At 47.0% G+C, this 20,520-nt stretch overlaps 1 protein-coding gene across 3 annotated transcripts in view; it reads left to right on the top strand.

Moving 5' to 3' along the window:
• The first annotated feature begins 6,981 nt into the window (after positions 1-6,981).
• The window catches only part of LOC144692197 (volume-regulated anion channel subunit LRRC8A-like), a 54,346-nt gene continuing 40,807 nt past the window's right edge, over positions 6,982-20,520 (top strand). For all 3 annotated transcript variants that reach the window (XM_078560757.1, XM_078560754.1, XM_078560755.1), the window contains exon 1: positions 6,982-7,275. The gene's annotated coding sequence lies outside the window, so the exon portion shown is untranslated. The remainder of the gene's footprint in view (positions 7,276-20,520) is intronic.

A 20,520-nucleotide genomic window follows, 5' to 3' on the forward strand; every position in this document is an offset into this window, starting at 1 on the left:
GCCTCCCTACAACGCCTGCTGGGCACAGTCGAGGACCGCCGTGATGGCCGGAGGAGGTCCACCAACCTCACCACTCTGGCTTGGCAGGCAGTGGCAGCAGTGGTCAGTGTCAATGCAGCCCAGAAGAGGTCAGCCACCCTGTACAAAAAGAAGATGAACGATCTCATCCGTGTCACCAGGGTAAGAACCATCTCAACATCTCAACTCACCAGCCCATCACACATTCACTGGCATCTCACATGCTGCCAACTCAAGGGACATCAGCACTCACTGTCTCACACACAGCCTCACATCTCCATCTGGCCTCACATCCTCTGCAGTTCATGTCCTCATCCCGTCCATGACAGCACTCACTACCCACACAAGGCAGGCATCCTTACCATCTGCCCTGGCACGCATCCTGCTCACACTCTCCATCTGTCTTTATGCAGGACAAATTCACACACAATCAGAGGGAGAGGTCTCAGAACGGGGGGAGGGGGGGTGGGGGAGGGGGGGTGGTGGCAGGAATCAAGGCCCTCACTCCCTCTGAGAATCCAGCCACGAGCTGGCCTGAGAGGACATGGACCATGCCTGCGCTGATGGAGAGGTCGGTGGTGCACACCCAAGTGAGGAACCTGCACCAGCTCAACCCTCAGACAACCAAACTCTGAGCGCATTGTCCTGTTTTAGAGTTGCCTGCCATGCACTGATTATCTCTCCTTTCTTTCATAGGCACCTCTGGAAAGTGCCCAAGGGCATCCACAAGCCAGGCCCTCATCTCCAGCCCCGACGACACCTCGGATGAGGAACCAGAGGAGAGGACCATAGAAGACCCATCACAGCGCTCACCCACACCCTTCAGCATTGCAGAGACTCTCACCTGGATGAGACCTAGTTCTATAGCAGCCTTGAGGTCACAGTCTGGTGAGCACAGCACCCAATCTGGTCCACAGCAAGTGGAGGCAGGGACATCTGAGGTCGCTGGCACTCGGAGGACCGTTGGAGGCGGGAATCTGCTGAGTTCGAGTCAGATGAAGAGCCTTTGGACTCGGTCCTAAATCAGTTGGTGGAGCTGCAGCGGCAATCGCAGTAACGTTGGGAAGGGATGTCAGCTGCACTCCTCAGATTGCAACGGACAATGGAGGAGTCCATCCGCGTCCAGTCTGAGGTGATAACACCGGCATGCCAACACACCGAGGCCAACACTGGTAGGACGGCAACTGCCATGGAAACCTTGGTTCAGGATGCTGCTGCAGGAGCAGCACTCCATCGCTGCATCCATCAGTGGCTACACGAGAGAAGGGCAGGGTACTAGATCTCACTCCAGCTGCTCTTTCTCCTCAAAGAGTCAGCCAGGGGCCCTCGGGCACCCATAGGGAGGTGGACCCGCAGCTGGACACCCTGGGGCCATCACCCAGGTGACTATGGGACTGTCCGGCCAATCCCAATCCCCTCTACCTGTGACCCCATCATCTCCAGCTCCACAGGCTGAGGAGCAGGTCACCCAAAGCAGGCTAAAGCCTTCCAGGTCTCGGCCCTCCAGTAGACACCCGCCAAAGTCATCACAGGCAACAGGGCATAGCAGTCAGCAAGGCTGCCTCCACCTCTGCTATGGTTGTTGGGGAAGCACCAAGAATAGGGCTAGGGTTAGGAAGGTTAAAAAGATTTAGGAGCACAACAGTGGCACGGGTGTTCACAACATGTATATAATGTACACATATGTAAATGGAATCACACCTATTTCACATCTCTTGTGTAAGCCTCCTTTTTATGAAGAGCTGTATTTCTGTCAATCGGGTACCGTGGTCCCTCCCCCCACTTAATGCAAATATCGCCATCATATTTCTCTCATCTATGTAGTGTGCTTCCATGTCACCACAATGTACAGCCCTTTTCCAAATTATTCTCGACATCAGTGATGCCACGACCTTAATGTTAAGTGTGTTTCTGGAGTGAACCTTGTCCACATGCTTTGCAGGGTCATGTCATGTTTATTCTTTGCAGTGTAGATTGAGGCAGAGGTGTTCTCCTATCTCATTTGCATTCTTGAAAGGTGAAGGTGCAGTGTACAAGGAGAGATGTGTTTATGCATGGAGAGGGGTCATATATTGTGCAACTCCATGTGCTCTCTGTCATCCGGCAAGGTTTTCATGCTATGAGCCCATACTCAGAGCTCGTGTGCGCTCCTGTCTACCAACCGTGTTTCTGACTTTCTGAGTGTGTATCTGCTAAGCTCACCAATAAGTGGGAGCACCTTGCCATCTCAAGGTGCCAAAGCTCTGCCCCTCTCAGCCACATTATCGCCCTGGCGCTCGAACATACAACCTTGAACATTTCTCGATCTGTAATTGTCTGGATCGTGGCCACAAGGTTCTCATCACCATGTTGGGATGCAGCGCTGTGAGTCCCATCACCTAAACACTCACCGAGATGTGTGATGCTAATTGCAAATGGTGATATTTGATGGTCAGTAGAGCCTTTGAGCACACTCTGGAAGCTCACATCGTAGCTTTAGACAATGTTGAGGGGAGCAATGGGATAGGAGCGAGGATGTATTGAAGCTGAATGTCTGCTCTTTATTAACTCGTCACCTTGAGGGCTTCATAGTGTTGGAGCATTTTCCAATTCATAAAGCCCAGGCCTGGCCACGAGGGCACAATGTGTGTCTTAGAGGAGTAATTTTAATGCCTGGTACACAAGTGGTTGAATGTAGTCATCCTCAGATGGTCCACATTTAAAAATTTTTTTTAAAAAATTCATTCATGGGATGTGGGCTTCACTGGCTGGGCCAGCATTTATTGCCCATCCCTAGTTGCTCTTGAGAAGGTGGTGGTGAGCTTCGTTCTTGAACCACTGCAGTCCATGTGAGTAAGGTGGGGTAAAAGCAGACCAGCATTCCTAACTGAGAGTGCCATATGTTAATGTGACAGAGAAGAAGGTGACACAGAGGATTGGATCATCTCTGATTAGCTGCTCGCCTGTGGAATGTCCCCGGCTGCCTTGGCCCAAGTGTCACCTTTCAGTTTCACCATCGAGGTTACACAGAGTGTGTTGTCCCATTGCTGGAGATGGATCGCCTTGAGGAGCGTTGTTAAATTGAAGGTATACAGCTACGAGCCCACTGAGGATAATGGAACAGCTCCTGGGTCTTGTAGGCTGCCGTTGTGACTAGGATCTGGAGAGATGCTTGAAGAGGCAGCACCTTCTGACACCTGATGCTGGGACTCCCTCCTCCAGTTAGCACCTCATCTCAGCAAGGGCACACGCTCCTGAGGCTGCTTCATCCTTCAAGGGATCAGGACGATCTGAAATAAGAGGAATAGCAATGCTGGTGTTCATGTTGGTCCATGGTGGAGGGCACTTGTCCAAGAGAGTACTCACTGAAACGTGTCATCCTCCTGGTGGAATCTGGTGACTATGAGGGCCTCACTTGCACATCTGCCTCGACTAGCCCATGCCATGGCCTCTTCGCTTGTGGCCTCGGCTTCCTCCAACTCCCTCCTTCCCTTCGATGTCCTCCTCATTTGAGGAGATGTGCAGCTCCTCCATGTCAGCATCTGGCAAAGTCCTTCCTCCATTGCAACGCCAGGTTGTGCAGCGCGCAGCAAGCCATGAGGATCCATAAGACCCTCTGGGGAGTGTACTGGAGTGCTCTGCCAGGTCAGTCCAGGCATCGGAATCGCATCTTTAAGATCCCTATGGCGTGCTCCACCGATGTTCGGGTAGCAGCATGAGCCTCTTTGTACCTTCTCTCTGCAGGACTCTGAGGCCACCGCATGGGTGTCATCAGCCATGTCCTTTGCAGGTACCTCTGGTCACCGAGGAACCAATTCTGGATCCAGTGTGGTCCCTCAAAGAATTCTGGGATCTGCAATCTACTCGAGATGTATGAATCACGGATGCTTCCCAGGTATCTGGCACAAACCTGCATGATAAGTTTCTTATGGTCACAGACCAGCTGTACATTGAGCGAGTGGTAGCCTTTCCAGTTTACGTATTGGAGCTAAGGCATGTTAGGAGCCTTTCAATGACAATGGAATCAGGAAAGTGAAGCAATGATACACAATTATGCAAGGCTAATCCTGCAAAGTGGCACGAATTGATTCCCTTGTTTTAACCCTTTGTTCACAGTGTGGAAATTCCCCAGAGCAATAACAAACTACAGAGCAATAGGGCGACTAGACAATGTTAGAATCGTGGTGCTGGACAATTCACAGGAGAGAAGCCTCAGACCCCCTCCCCCCCTCAAATAATCTAATTCCCTGACTAAACATTCACCCTCATGTTTATTCTAAGAAGGTGGTGTTAAAGTGCAGTGAATGAGGATCCCAGCGACCGAGCTGAAAGCAGCACATCCAAGCGCCTGGCCAGAGCAATGTCATAGCATTCGGTCATGTAAACGGGGCGGGGGCGGGGGGTGGGGTGTGGAATAACCTTCAGGTGCAAGTAGTTTCCGACATAGGAACAAAGCCCTTGAACTCACATTCACTGATGAGTCATTGACAGAAAATGGACCTTTGGAGACTAATGCTGACTCTTGCATGTCCTAGTGCGTTTCCTGGGAATACGTGATTAATGAGGCGGGATTGGGATGATACGGCGTGAAAAGCCGCCATTGCAACTGGCGGGTAAAATATCCTTTATCCTGCCTGCTACCACACTTAAGAGCAAATCTCGGATGATTACTCTCTCCCCACCCTGGCACTGAGGATGCTAAACCCCCGCACCCTCCCCCCAGTCATGTGTCTGAGTGCAACTTTCCCCACTTGTACCTCCCAGTACATCCTTTGACCTGCAGCCCCTTCCCATGCCTGAAGCCAGTTTTCCCCTTTGCCCACTGGAGCCCTAACCCTGCAGCCCATTAAAAGCCACCCCTGCCTTACCGCTGGTCTGGTAGGTAGAGACTTGCCTCTGACAGCCCCATGAAAGTGATGTGATGCTGCCTGTGAAGCCTGGTTCTGATTACCACGAGCGCCGAGCGATGCAAGGTAGACAAACGAGCCCCGAAGTCACGAGCGAAGTGCAAGGCCACCTGATGCACATCGCTTATATACCGCTGTGAAACACACCCTTCTAACTGCAAGCCAACGTGGTCTGATGAAATACTCAGCAACGGCTTGTTTACTCCCAACCAAACACTATCTACTGAAATGCCAAGCTGCCCCATTAATGAGCACCAGCAGATATTCTGAGTGGCAATTGGCTGCTCAACGAGCCTCAAGGCAGCCATTCCTAGCACAGATTTCGACTCCTTTACCAAGATGGTGTCATGCTCAGCACAGGCTAGACCAGCATTTCAGCTCCAGACTCCATTTTGACCACATTGGAGGTTCCTTAGCGCCTGAAGTATCTGGGGGACAATTGTCCCACACGTCTAATGAAAGTGAGTTAATCTAGACAGGGGTAAATTTGACTCCATGTGATAATGTCAATGAAGTCAATGGGAATAAAAATCAGGAGAGATGTAAAACACTGTTACATAAAGTCAGATTTAACCCCATTATTTGGGCAAATTAGAACTTTAGTATAAATTAAAGAGTTAGTGGAGCTCAAGCAACCCTGTGCAAGACGATTTTACCAATACTAGTCCAAAGGGGAGATGGGTGAGCAGATATCTGTTATGCAGACCACCAGATTTTGCTTTTCCTTTCACTTTGATTGAAATTTCCTGAAGGTTCTCCCAGTCCCCCCATGACCGTATGCACTGTTTCTCCAGGTTCCTCCTGTGAAAGGTAAGGGTGGGAGGCTGAGAGGGAAGTCACCCAGAGAGAACATGTATAGCTACAGAATGGCTGACAGGATTCTCCGACAGAATTTGCAGAGGTGTAACCTTGTCGCTGCCTGGTAATGGGCAGAAAGGTGGCAATGTGCGGCTGCCTTAACCAGGAGGCTCAAAGCTGGCCCAAAATCAGGCCTCAGGCCTCATTCCAATTACGTGGGCAAGCTGCTGGCATTAGTCATGTCCCGGGAGGCAGCCCACTCTTTTGCAGTAACAAGATCACCATCTGTGTTGGCCATGACCTCGGGTAAGTGCCAGGGTAAGGGGGTGGGGGCGGGGTGCAGGGGAGAACAGGGGCTATCAACAACAACAACATCAACAGCTTGTATTTACCGAGCACCTTTATAGGGACTGAAATACCCCAAGGTGCTTGGCCAACAATGGACAAGGTGCATTGTTGAGCCTGCAGAAGTTCCTGTGGGCATGACAGGAAAGTTCTAGAAATTTTTTCTTTATTGTTAAACTTACTTTTAATCGGCAGCTGCTGCTTATAGGCTACCATGGCTGTTGGATCCTGAGAGACTAACCCTGCCCTGTTCATCATAGATCCCTGTCTGAATGGACTGGCATTAGGCTTGTCTTTTATACATGCCTGAAAAATGGGCCAACCAAATGTAATTTTGGGTTTTTTTCAGGTGCCATGGAGCCCCTAAAATCAGGCCCCTTTGTGCCTGGATTTAGCTGTTGTACAAATGGAGCAAGGACTGTTTTAGATCCTAAAGTCTTCTGCTTATTTTCCTGAGAGTCTCCACACTTATTTAAAGCCGCTGCCCTCCCCCGTATATAGGCTGAGAAATCCTCGGAGGTTCTTCCCCCTTTTCTGGCATTTACATGTATAAACGGGGTTCTCCGCTTCCATCTGCGTATGGCTGATGGAGCAGGAGAGACCTCAGGGAATTGGCTGACCATAGTTTGTCCTGCGTTGGGAAACCAGAGAAATGGGAACAAGGGGGAAAAAAATTTCTCCGACTAAATTTCTTTCCTTTTGGAGTTCTCAGGGAAATGTAAGTCTTTGGTGGACGTTGGCACACCAAGCTGCCTTCACTCGAAGAAACAGAATGCATTCACTATTTAAATCTAAGCTGATGTCAGTGAGCCTTATCGCTATGTTTAGTTTCATACTTGCGGTCACTGGGGACTTATAATAGGGTGACATCACAATGAAACTGACATCACAGTGAATTAATCAATAGCTGAAGCTCCACAGCTCCATCATCTAAAACAAATCCGAAGGACACAGGAGTTAAGAGAACAGGGGAAGTTAGTTCGAAACCATGACAGACATCAGCCCACCAGATCAAACACACGTTATAAAGTTTTGAAAGAAGATTTTTCTTTTGCTGTTTTAACCACAATCTGTACCACAATGCTGCAGGGCAGCGTTCAAATTCAAACCACAGTTGGAAAAAGTCCTCCTGAGCCACTGGAATAGGACCTGCTACTCCTCACCTGTTCCCATAGGGAAAAAGTAGCCCTGATTTCCCAGCCTTTCCACATTTTAAACAACTACTGAGGTAAGTCTTGCCTGACTTTAGATCAAGTGTTAACATATTCTCTACATTAAGATTTTATTTGATGCTATGAGCAGGCATCTGATGAAAGCATAGTTATGTTCACATCTGATATATTAATCCTGGCGAGCAGCGGGCGATAGGGTACATACAATGTGCAAGACTGACAATTGGTTATTGTGATGTCACATCGATGCTACTTGCAATCTTTTATTTCTGCAATTATTTTCTCCTGCAGGACGAAAGAGGATATATTGGCAGTGGTGTGATATGAAATAATTGGATAACAGGCTTGTGCTAGCTTCCACCAATTAAGATATTTATCTTGTTGCATTATTTCCTTGACATAGCCTCTAGATAAAGCCACTGTTGGTATGCCAACTTGGCTCCTTTGGTGGGGCTCTTGGCTCAAGCTAGGAAGTTGAGCTGGTAATCTAACAGGATGCCTGACTGAGTGTCGTACTAAAGGAGCGCTGCACTAGGAAAGGCTCCTTGGCACTACAAGAAGGTGTCTCTGATGCTTCCTCGACCATCACTTAAAAAGGAACAGATTAGCACTCCTTATCTCATTATTTCTTGAGGGATCTAATACACAAAAATGTGTACAAAAGCTTCTACCTTCCGTAACTTGAGGTAATCGAAAACGCTGATTTCTGTGTCCTAACTTGCACCAAGTCCTGTTCATCCATCACCCATGTACTTGCTGACCTACTTTGATTTCTGGTTAAGCAATACCGTGTTTTTAAAATTCTCACCCTTGTTTTCAAATCCTTCCTTGATCTCACTCCTCCCTAGCTACGTAATTTACTCCAGCCCCGCGACTCTCCGAGGTATCTGGGCTCCTCGTTTTCTGTCCAACTGAGCACCCCCAATTTTAACTGCTCCACCATTGGTAGCTGTGCCTTCAGCTGCCTGGGTCCAGAGCTCTGGAATTCCCTCCCTTCACCTCTGCCTCTCCACCTCTCTATTTCTCTTTTCTCCTTTACGATGCTCCTTAAAACCTATCTCTGACCAAGGTTTTGATTATCTGCCTTAATCTCCTTATGTCACTCTGTGTCAAATTTTACTTTATAAAGCTCCTTTGAAGCACCTTGGGATGTTTTATTATTTTAAAGGTGTTATATAAGTTGTTGTAGCTGTATTTATCTACAGAACAACAACTTCAAAAATCAAGTGTATATGAAAACACTTTCGAGAGATGTGTGGTGCTGTGCATATGCGAATGTTTCCAACAAAATTAAAGGTTTGCTATAATATTTAACCAGTTCATCGTCCATTCAACACAAAGCTAATTTTCCAAATAGCCTTGTCAGACCTGAACTAGGAGAAGTTTAAATCTGAGTAACAGTTGAGGGAATTTAGGATTAAGAACTTCACCTATCACCGTCTTGGCTTTTGGCTTACATATTACTACAAAAAGTGGAATAGGAGGGGTTCCATATGGTATACCGAATTGTGTGGCTTTTGGAGCAGTGGGGTAGTGTCCCTGCCTCTGAGCCAGAACCTCCAGGTTTCAGTCCCACTCCAGGACTTGATCGCATTGATAATGCAGCCAAACTGGCTGAGTATCAGCCTATAAATTCTTCCAACACACACCAACGGTAGGTGGTAAGTGCAGGAGCAATTCCTGGTCAGCCATGTGATGGAAAGAGCATTGCAGCCTCTACTATCACTATCCGTAGCTCCGAACTACAACAAGCATGTAACTCAGAGTTGCTGAGTTAACTATAGCACACCACCACCATATCTACAATTGTATAGAATCTACAACCAGAATAGGGCATTTAGCCCAACTGGTCTATGCCAATGTTTATGCTTCACACAAGCGTCCTATCACTCCTCCTACTCTCACCCCATCAACATAACCTTCCATTCTTTTCTCCCTCTTCTGGTCATCTAGCTTCCCCTTAAATGCTTCAATGCTATTCACCTCAACTACACTTTGTGGTAGCAAGTTCCACGTTCTCACCATTCTCTGAATAGAAACATTTCTCCTGAATTTCCTGTTAGATTATTAGTGACTATCTTATAGTTATAGCGCCCGGTTTTGCACTCCCCAACAAATGAAAACATGTTCTCTACATTTACCCTATCAAACTCCTTCATAATTTTAGGTCATCCCTTGGCCGCCTCTCTTCCAGAGGAAAGAATGTTCTGGAATGTAACTCTAAGTTAGCTCATTTTGAGTTTGAGCTGTTGTTGCCACTGACAAGTCTCCCTCCACACACCCTTTGCCTTTAGGCTTGATCTGGTGTTAAGAGTGAACAGGATATTAGTGCAGTAGAGGGCTTTCGATGTGCTTGTGCATTCTATTGGGGGTGGGGGGTGGTGCGGTGGTCAGCATTTTATCAGTGATGTGGTAGTGGGATTGTAGGGTGGAAGTATTAGAGCAGAAAGCTTGTACTAAGTGAGCAATGATACAGAAAAAGAAGGCATTCGGGCAGCAGGTGTAGAGTTAGACTGGCAGGTGCTTTGTATTGCAAAACTGAGAAGACTGGAACTCTGGATCATATTGAGAGTTGGCAAGAATAACAAGCTGTTTAAAATAGTTTTATGATACTGTTGGCCACAAGAACGCAGCGCAGTTAAAATAGAGGTCAATATAGTTGGCAGCCTAAAGCATGCTGAGGAATTAAGGCTTGCTCCCTTGCCCCTGATCTTAAACTAAGGATTTATTCCATTTCTAAAGCACTCTAGAATGCATTGCTCAGTACAAGATATTTACTTTCTCGTTAAAAGTAATTACACTGCAAGGCACTGTGCATGTGTCATTTGCTCTTAACACAAATTGCTAATTCACTGTCACTGGGTCAAAATCCTGGAATTCCCTTCCTAACAGCACTGTGGGTGTACCTACACCACATGGACTGCAGTGGTTCAAGAAGACAGCTCACCACCACCTTCTCAAGGGCAATTAGGGATGGGCAATAAATGCTGGCCTAGCCAGCAATGCCCACATCTCATGAATGAATAAACAAAAATTCCATATAAAACTTTTCCAATCATCCTGCACACTTCACCATTAAGAAAATTCTTCACCCTTGTTCTATTGTTTTTTAAAATAGATGTTTGCAGTCTCTAACTTCCTGCCCGCTTTCTTTTCCTCTTGGGATGCCCCACTTTCCTGCCTCTCCCACATTACCACATGACCTTCATTCTCCAGCTCAATCCTGATATGCCGTGTCCCAAAATGCATTTACAGTGCTGAGCCGTTGGTGATGTCCGTCTCTTAAGGAGTAATCGATTTCGCAGATAGGATAGCAACAGGATGCAAAATATTTCCTAAAATATCACTCCTTTCTGGCCAGTCTATCAGCAAACTGCATCTGAATTCAGCTGCAATTTCATCACTTCCCTTAATGTATTTTAAACTCTCATTTGTGCCATCCCTCCAAATCAGACAGCAGAACCTAGATCCCAGGCCTCTGTTGGTCCCCCGACCATTTTTACAATCAGATGTGTTTTTTGAGCTGCTTCCCTGTGACCATTTGGACTGCCTCAATTGTGATTTGTGTACCTCACTTTTGAACACTGCCTGATTACTCACTCGTCTCTTTGCCCCCTCTCAAGCTCTCCTTGTACATTATCTAGATCAGAGACACATTCCTTGTTGATGGATCTTTTCAATTTTAACCCTGTAAGCAGAGCTTGAGAATTAACAAATCCTGTTTATTGAATAAATTTGAATACTTGGACACCTTGGAGTCCCAGTAAAAATTAAATAGTACAGTGCTCACTTTGGTTGCCAACAGTTACTGTACTTTGTTGGTGCCTAACACTCACCTTATTAGGAGATTTAAAATAGGATGTATAATTTACCATATTAGATAACATGTAGCACTAGTTCTCCACACTCCCCAATGTCATCAGCTTACGGTGTACCAGTGGATGGTATTCTTGTACTTGTTACATGTGGTGTTATAACACCTTCAAAATTGTAGTGGAACTTGGCACATTTTTATTGAACACAGAGATAAAAACAAAAAGCTAAAAGCTACTGCGGATGCTGGAAATCCAAAACAAAAACAGAATTACCTGGAAAAACTCAGCAGGTCTGGCAGCATCGGTGGAGAAGAAAACAGTTGACCTTTCGAGTCCTCACGACCCTTCAGTTCTGCCGAAGGGTCGTGAGGACTCGAAACGTCAACTGTTTTCTTCTCCACCGATGCTGCCAGACCTGCTGAGTTTTTCCAGGTAATTCTGTTTTCATTTTTATTGAATATCATTTACCTTTGTGTTACTAGAGAATTAAATAAACAGTGCCTGTCGTTGAAATTATGCTATGTGATGCTGGGGCCATCAGTGGCCAATGCCCTCTGCACCTTCTTGGCTCTGGTTCCTTGTTCCCTCTTACTTCCACAGCAACCCTCCCATTCTTTTAATGTATCACTCTCGGGATGTGGACGTCGATGGAAAGGCCAGCACTTATTGCCCACCCCTATCTGCTCTTGAGAAGGTGATGGGAGACATTTCTTGAACTGTTGCCGTTCACGAGGTGCTCCCATCCTTATTCCAAAGCTTTTCCCCTCTCTTGCTCCTCTCCCAGCTGGTTCAAGGAGCCCATCACTTTCACCTCCCCTTCCTGTTCCTTCTTTTCTTTATTCCTCAACTTGCTAACATAACCAACATGGCTCTATCTCTGGCATCAATCGCTCTCACGTACAATATAACCATCATCTCCCCAAAACAAACTCTGTAACCTTGCCCCACGCTACCTCAGTGACCTTTGTCTGGCCTTTGACCCTTCTTGCACTCTTTGCTTCTTGGACTCTGCTCTATTCTTTGATTCCCCATCCTTTATAATCCACCATTAATAAACATCCTTTTGGAACTCCCTTGCTAAATTGCTTTACTCTTCCCTGTTAGTGAACCTTTGGTTTTCCTGCCACAGAGTAAGAAGATGAAGGATTTAAACCCCTGTCTAGACAGTCCTGGTCAGTGCAGAATGGGGCTCTGCCTCTGTATTCTGGGTTCACATCCAGTAGGGGCACTCATGTCCAGTGGGTCTGAGGGGTCCCTATACACCTCAAGATATAGATTGTGGAAACCCATAAAGTCCATCTCCCATAAAAGACTAACCACCAAACCAGCTGGTTTTAATATGATTACAGTCATGGAAGGAGTGTTCATGTTGTATTCTGGCAGATTGGTTTACGACCACACTCTATTCTCCTAGGTCCAATCATCTTCAACTGCCTCATCAATGACGTTCTCTCCACCATCCAGTCAGCGGTGGGGATGTTTGATGATCATTGCACAGTATTCTGTACCATTGTCTACTCCTCAGATCCAGAAGCAGTCTGTGCCGGCATGCGGCAAGACCTGGACAGCATTCAGGCCTGAGCTAATAAGTGGCAAGAGACATTCTGGTCACATTAGCAATGGTCATCTCCAAAAACAGAGAACCTACCCATGACACTCCATTATGCTGTCATTGTCGATACCTCCACCATCAACATCTTGGAGGGGTTTGTGGTGGGGAGGGGGGAGGTGTTGGTGGGCAGGAGGACGGGTTAACCATTGACATACCTGTAGGCTCTGACAACACGTTCCTCCATTCAGCTGATGAGCTTCCTGTGTCCTGGGGATGAAAGCAAAATACTGCGGATGCTGGAAATCTGAAACGAAAACAAAAATAGCTGGAAAAACTCAGCAGGCCTGACAGCATCTGTGGAGAGGAACACAGAGTTAACGTTTCGAGTCCGCATGACTCTTCATCAGAGCTAAAGAGAAATAGAAATTGAGAGGAAGGAGGTGTTATAAAGGCTATCTCTATTTAAAATAGATAAGGTGCCAGGACTGGATGAGGTACATCCAAGGGTACTGAGGGAAGTGAGAGTGGAAATTGCAGAAGCGCTAATGATAACCTTTCGGTCTTCCTTAGACACAGGGGAGCTGCCAGAGGACAGGAGAATTGTGAATGTTACACCCCTGTTTGAAAAGGGGTGCAAGGATAAAGTTAGCAACTACAGACCAGTCAGTTTGACTTCAGTGGTAGGGAAAATTCTGGAAATTATAGAACGGAATAAAATCAATAGTCACTTAGACAAGTGCAGGATAATTAAGCTCAATGCAGAGAAGTGTGAGGTGATTCGTCTTGGCAGGAAAGATATGGTAAGACAATATAAAATAAAGGGAGAGTCTCTAAAGGAGGTGCAGGAACAGAGGGACCTCGGTGCATTTGTATATAGGTCATTGAAGATGGCAGGGCTAGAGGACTAGAATATAAAAGCAGAGATGTGCTGCTGAGGCTTTATAAGGCTCTGGTCAGACCACATTTAGAATATTGTGAGCAATTTTGGGCCCCGTATCTCAGGAAGGATGTGCTGGCCCTGGAGAGGGTCCAGAGGAGGTTCACGAGAACAATCCCAGGAATGAAAGGCTTAACATATGAGGAACGTTTGAGGACTCTGGGTCTATACTCGATGGAGCTTAGAAGGATGAGGGGGGATCTGACTAAAACTTACAGAATACTGAAAGGCCTGGATAGAGTGGACGTGGGGAAGATGTTTCCATTAGTAGGAGAGAATAGGACCCGAGGGCACAGCCTCAGAGTAAAGGGAAGACCTTTTAGAACAGAGTTGAGAAGAAACTTCTTTAGCCAGAGAGTGGTGAATCTATGGAATTCATTGCCACAGAAGGCTGTGGAGGCCAGGTCATTGAGTGTATTTAAGACCGAGATAGATAGGTTCTTGATTGGTAAGAGGATCAAAGGTTACGGGGAGAAGGCGGGAGAATGGGGTTGAGAAACTTATCAGCCATGATTGAATGGCAGAGCAGACTCGATGGACCGAATGGCCTAATTTCTGCTCCTATGTCTTATGGCATGTTGAGAGACTAGTTAATAAAGCATTTACTGTCTTAGGCCTTATTAATAGGGGCATTGAGTACAAGAATAAGGAGGTCATGTTGAACCTGTATAAGACACTAGTTAAGCATCATCTGGAGTACTGCGTCCAGTTCTGGGCGCCATACTTGAGGAAGAATGTGAAGGCATTGGAGAGAGTACAGAGGAGATGATTCCCGTAATGAAGAACTGTATCTATGAAGATAGATTGGAGAGTTTGGGTTAAAAGCAAAATACTGCAGAAGCTGGAAATCTGAAACAAAAGCAGAAAATGCAGGAAAAACTGAAGAAGAGTCATATGGACTCGAAATGTTAACTCTGTTTCTCTCTCCACAGATGCTGCCAGGCCTGTTGAGTTTTCCAGCATTTTCTGTTTTTGTTGGAGAGGTTGTGATTGTTTTCCTTGGAGAAAAGAAGGCTGAGGGGACACTTGAAAGAGGTATTCTAGATCCTGTGGGGTATGGTCAGGATAAATAGTGAGAAACTGTTCCCATTCAAGAGAACATCAAGAACTAGAGGGCACAGGATCAAAATAATCAGCAAAAGGAGTAAAAGTGATGTGAGAAAAAGTTTTTTGACCCAGGGGGTGGTTGGAGTCTGGAATGAACTTCCTGAGAGGGTGGTGGAGGCAGGTTTGATTGAGGTATTCAAAAGGGAATTGGATTGCTACCTGAAAAGAGAAAATGTGCAAGGTTGTGGGGATAAGCAGGGGAGTGGGATGAGGTAGAATGCTCTTTCAGAGAACCAGTGCAGACTCGAGGGGCCGAATGACCTCCTTCTGCACTGTAAAGATTCTGTGTTACTGTGACACCCCACCACTTACATGTGGAACATCACCATCTGCTATTGGCTGAGCCTGTTTTCAGACATCATTTGCTATTGGCTGAGCCTGCTCTCAGACGTCATCTGCTATTGGCTGAGCCTGATCTCAGGCGTCGTCAGCCATTAGCTGAGCCTGTTCTCAGATGTCATCCGCTATTGGCCGAGCATGTTCTGACACCATTTGCCATTGGCTGAGCCTGCTCTCAGACATCATCTGCCATTGGCTGAGCCTGCTCTCAGACACCATCTGCCATTGGCTGAGCCTGCTTTCAGACACCATCTGCTACTGGCTGAGCCTGCTCTGATGTCATCTGCCATTGGCTGAGCCTGATCTCAAACGTTGTCTGCTATTGGCTGAGCCTGCTCTCAGACACCATCTGCCATTGGCTGAGCCTGCTCTCAGGCATCAATGGCAGATGCTGTGGCCTTAAGTCTGTAAGATTTAAGGTAGTTTTGGAAAAGGATAAAGATGGACCAGAAATAAAGGTCCTGAATTGGGGGGAAGGCCGATTTTGATATAAGACAGGATCTGGCCAAAGTGGACTGGGAGCAACTACTTGTAGGAAAGTCTACATCAGACCAGTGGGAGTCATTCGGAAAGGAAATAGTGAGAGTTCAGGGCCGACATGTTCCTGTAAAGGTGAAGGGTAAGACCAACAAGTCCAGGGAGCCCTGGATGTCAAAGGATATAGAGGATTGGATAAGGGAAAAAAGGAGGCTTATGGCAGATACAGGGGGCTGAAAACAGCAGAAGCCCTAGAGGAGTATAGAAAGTGTAGGGGGTATTTAAAAAAGTAATGAGGAGGGAGAAGAGGGGGTATGGAAAAGCACTGGCGGGCAAGATAAAGGAAAATGCCAAGTCATTTTATAAATATTTTAAGGGCAAGACGAAAACCACGAAAAGAGTAGAGCGCATTAGGGACCAAAGTGGCAATCTGTGCATGGAACCGGAGAACGTAGGTGAGGTTTTAAATGATTACTTTTCATCTGTGTTCATTATGGGGAAGGACAATGTAGGTGTAGAAATCAGGCAGGGGACTGTGATATACTTGAACAAATTAGCATTGAAAAGGAGGTGGTATTAACGGTTTTAGCGGGTTTAAAAGTGGATAAATCCCCAGGCCCAGATGAGATGTATCCCAGGCTGCCTAGTGAGACAAGGGAGGAGATTGCAGGGGCTCTGACACTAATTCTCAAATCCTCTCTGGCCACAGGAGAGGTGCCAGAGGACTGGAGGAGAGCGAATGTGGTACCATTATTCAAGAAGGGTAGTAGGGATAAACCAGGTAATTACAGGCTAGTGAGTCTAACATCAGTGGTAGGGAAACTATTGGAAAAAGTTCTGAGGGACCGGATTAATCTCCACTTGGAGAGGCAGGGATTAATCAGGGATAGTCAGCATGGCTTTGAGGGGGAGATCATGTCTAACAAATATGATAGAATTTTTTGAGGTGACTAGTTGTGTCGATGAGGGTAGTGTGGTCGACGTAGTCTACATGGACTTCAGTAAGGCTTTTGACAAGGTCCCACATGGGAGAATGATCAAGAAGATAAGAGCCCATGGAACCAAGGGCAATTTGGCAAATTGGATCCAAAATTGGCTTAGTGGCAGGAGGCAGAGGGTGATGGTTGAAGGTGGTTTTTGCGATTGGAAGCCTGTGACGAATGGTGTACCGCAGGGATCAGTGCTGGGACCCTTGCTGTTTGCAGTGTACATTAATGATTTAGACGTGAAGATAGGATGTATGATCAGTAAGTTTGCAGATGACACGAAAATTGGTGGTGTCGTAAATAGTGAGGAGGAAAGCCTTAGATTACAGGACGATATAGACGGGCTGGTAAGATGGGCAAAGCAGTGGCAAATGGAATTTAATCCTGAGAAGTGTGAGGTGATGCATTTTGGGAGGACTAATATGGCAAGGGAATGCACAATGAATGGTAGGATCCTAGGAAGTACAGACGATCAAAGGGACCTTGGTGTACATGCATATAGATCCCTGAAGGCAGCGGCACAGGTAGATAAGGTGGTTAAGAAGGCTTATGGGATACTTGCCTTTATTAGTCGAGGCATAGAATATAAGAGCAGGGGGGTTATGTTGGAGCTGTATAATACACTAGTTAGACCACAGCTGGAGTACTGTGTCCAGTTCTGGTCGCCACATTATAGGGAGGATGTGATTGCACTGGAGAGGGTGCAGAGGAGATTCAGTGGGATGTTGCCTGGGCTGAAGCATTTTAGCTACGAAGAAAGACTGGATAGGCTGGGGTAAAAACAAAAAACCACTGCGGATGCTGGAAATACAAAACAAAAACAGAATTACCTGGAAAAACTCAGCAGGTCTGGCAGCATTGGCGGAGAAGAAAAGAGTTGACGTTTCGAGTCCTCATGACCCTTCAACAGAACTGTTGATCAACAGTTCTGTTGAAGGGTCATGAGGACTCGAAACGTCAACTCTTTTCTTCTCCGCCGATGCTGCCAGACCTGCTAAGTTTTTCCAGGTAATTCTGTTTTTGTTTTGGATAGGCTGGGGGTCGGTTTCCTGAAAGCAGAGAAGGCTGAGTGGGGTCTTGATAGAGGTACACAAAATTATGAGGGCCCATAGGGTAGATAGGAAGAAACTTTTCCCCTTAGTGGAGGTGTCAATAACCATAGATTTAAGGTGATGGGCAGGAGGTTTAGAGGGAATTTGAGGAAAATTTTTTTCACCCGGAGCGTGGTTGGAATCTGGAACACACTACCTGAGGCGGTGGTAGAGGCAGAAACCCTCACAACATTTAAGAAGTATTTAGATGAGCACTTGAAACGCCGCAGCAGACAGGGCTATGGACCAAGTGCTGGAAAATGGGATTAGAATAGATAAGTGCTTGATGGCCGGCAGACACGATGGGCTGAAGGGCCTGTTTCTGTGCTGTATAATTCTATGACTCTATGACTCTAAAACAACTCTGGCTTTGGATGCCTCTGGGTTTCTTTTAAAAATCAATGTTGCCTCAAATACAGCACAAAGAGCCTCCACGATGAGGACGGGTGGCGATGTGGACGGGTGGCGATGAAGACGGGTGGCGATGAAGACGGGTGGCGATGAAGATGGGTGGTGATGAAGACGGGTGGCGATGAGGATGGGTGGCGATGAAGATGGGTGGTGATGAAGACGGGTGGCGATGAAGATGGGTGGTGATGAAGACGGGTGGCGATGAGGATGGGTGGCGATGAAGATGGGTGGTGATGAAGACGGGTGGCGATGAAGATGGGTGGTGATGAAGACGGGTGGCGATGAGGATGGGTGGCGATGAAGATGGGTGGTGATGAAGACGGGTGATGATGAAGACGGGTGGCGATGAAGACGGGTGGCGATGAGGATGGGTGGCGATGAAGATGGGTGGTGATGAAGACGGGTGGCGATGAAGACGGGTGGCGATGAGGGCGGATGGCGATGAAGACGGGTGGCGATGAGGATGGGTGGCGATGAAGACGGGTGGCGATGAGGACGGGTGGCGATGAAGATGGGTGGTGATGAAGACGGGTGGCGATGAAGATGGGTGGCGATGAGGATGGGTGGCGATGAGGACGGGTGGCGATGTAGATGGGTGGCGATGACGTGCGACCATGGAAACAGATGGCGATGAAGCGAGGAAGATAGTGACAAGGAATGACTCTAAGGATGAAATCGCGACTTAAATCGGGAAAAATGGCCCTAATACAAAACAACTTTAAAATGAAACAATTTAAAGTGGGGCGAATTAAAATGAGGGCTTACTGTACAGTTATCACCTGCCTCTCCAGAGTGGTTTACTCACCTGAACCCCAACCAGGTTGGGTTTAACCGGTTAAACTGGGACTTCAGTTCCTTTGTGGTGGGTTGGGGTCTGGCTTCCCATTTTTTACAATTTAACTGCCCCGCCCCACTACACTCCTCATTCCTGTCCTGCTTGTGCTTGGGTTAAATCCACCCCTAAGTGCACCTGTGAAGAAATTCATATTTTTCTTTTGTTGAATGTCAAGCATTAAAATTATATGTTGTATGATACAAACATACAAATTAGGAGCAGGAGCCCCTCGAGCCTGCTCCACATTTCAATACCATCATGGCTGATCCGATTGTGGCCTCAACCCCACATGCCACCTACCCCCGATAACCATTGACTCCATTTTTAGTCAAGAATCTATCTACCTCTACCTTAAAAATATTCCTGCCTCCACCCCTCCCTGGGGGAAGAGAGCTCCAAAGGTTCACAGCCCTCTGAGAGAAAAAAATTCTTCTTATCTCCATTTTAGATGGAAGACCCCTTATTTTAAAACTGTGTCCCATGGCTCTACTAGTCATCCTTTCAGCATCCACCCTGCCAAGCCCCCTCGGGGTTTTATATGTTTCAATATTTGACCCTAGCAAAACCAGAGTCAATGGGAATCAGGGGGAAAACTCTCCACTGGTTGGAGTCACACCTAGCACAAAGGAAGATGATTGTGGTGGAGGTCAGTCATCTCAGCTCCGGGGCATCACCGCAGGAGTTCCTCAGGGTAGTGTCCTCGGCCCAACCATCTTCAGCTGCTTCATCCATGACCTAACTACCATCATAAGGTCAGAAGTGGGGATGTTCGCTGATGATGGAACAATGTTCAGCACCATTTATGATTCCTCAGGTACTGAAGCAGTCCATGTCCAAACGCAGCAAGACATGGACAATATCCAGGCTTGAGCTGACAAGTGGCAAGTAACATTCATGCCACACAAGTGTCAGGCAATGACCACCTCCGACAAGAGAGAATCCAACCATCGCCCTTGATGTTCAATGGCATTATCAACATCCTGGGGGTTACCATTGGCCAGGAACTGAACTGGACTAGCCATATAAATACTGTGGCTGCAAGGGCAGGTCAGAGGCTAGGAATCCTGAAACGGGTAACTCACCTCCTGACTCCCCAAAGCCTGTCCAGCATCCACATGGCACAAGTCAGGAGTGTGATGGAATATTCCCCACTTGCCTGGATGAGTGCAGCTCCCACAACACTCAAAAAGCTTGACACCGTCCAGGACAAAGCAGCTGGCTTGATTGGCACCACATCCACAAGCATTCACTCCCTCCACCACCGACGCACAGCAGCAGCAGTGTGTACCATCTACAAGATGCACTGCAAGGCTCATATGACAGCACCTTCCAAACCTATGATCACTACCATTTAGGAGGACAAGGGCAGCAGATAGATGGGACACAACCACCTGGAAGTTTCCTTACAAGTCACTCAATATATCACCATTTCTTCACTCTTCAAAATCCTGGAACGCCCTCCCTAACAGCACTGTGGGTGTACCTACACCACATGGACCGCATCGGTTCAAGGCGGCAGCTCACCATCATCTTCTCAAGGGCAATTAGGGATGGGCAATAAATGCTGGCCCAGCCAGCGAAGCCCACACCCTGTGAATGAATTTAAAAAATAAGATCACGTCTGAATCTTCTGAACTCCAATGGATACAGGCCTACCCAGCCTGTCCAATTTTTCCTCCACAAACATTCACTCCCTCTACCACCGATGCACAGTTGCAGCAGTGTGTACCCTCTACAAGATGCACTGCAGA

Source organism: Cetorhinus maximus, chromosome 17 (assembly GCF_964194155.1).
Source record: "Cetorhinus maximus chromosome 17, sCetMax3.hap1.1, whole genome shotgun sequence".
In the NCBI taxonomy this organism is placed as follows: Eukaryota; Metazoa; Chordata; class Chondrichthyes; order Lamniformes; family Cetorhinidae; genus Cetorhinus; species Cetorhinus maximus.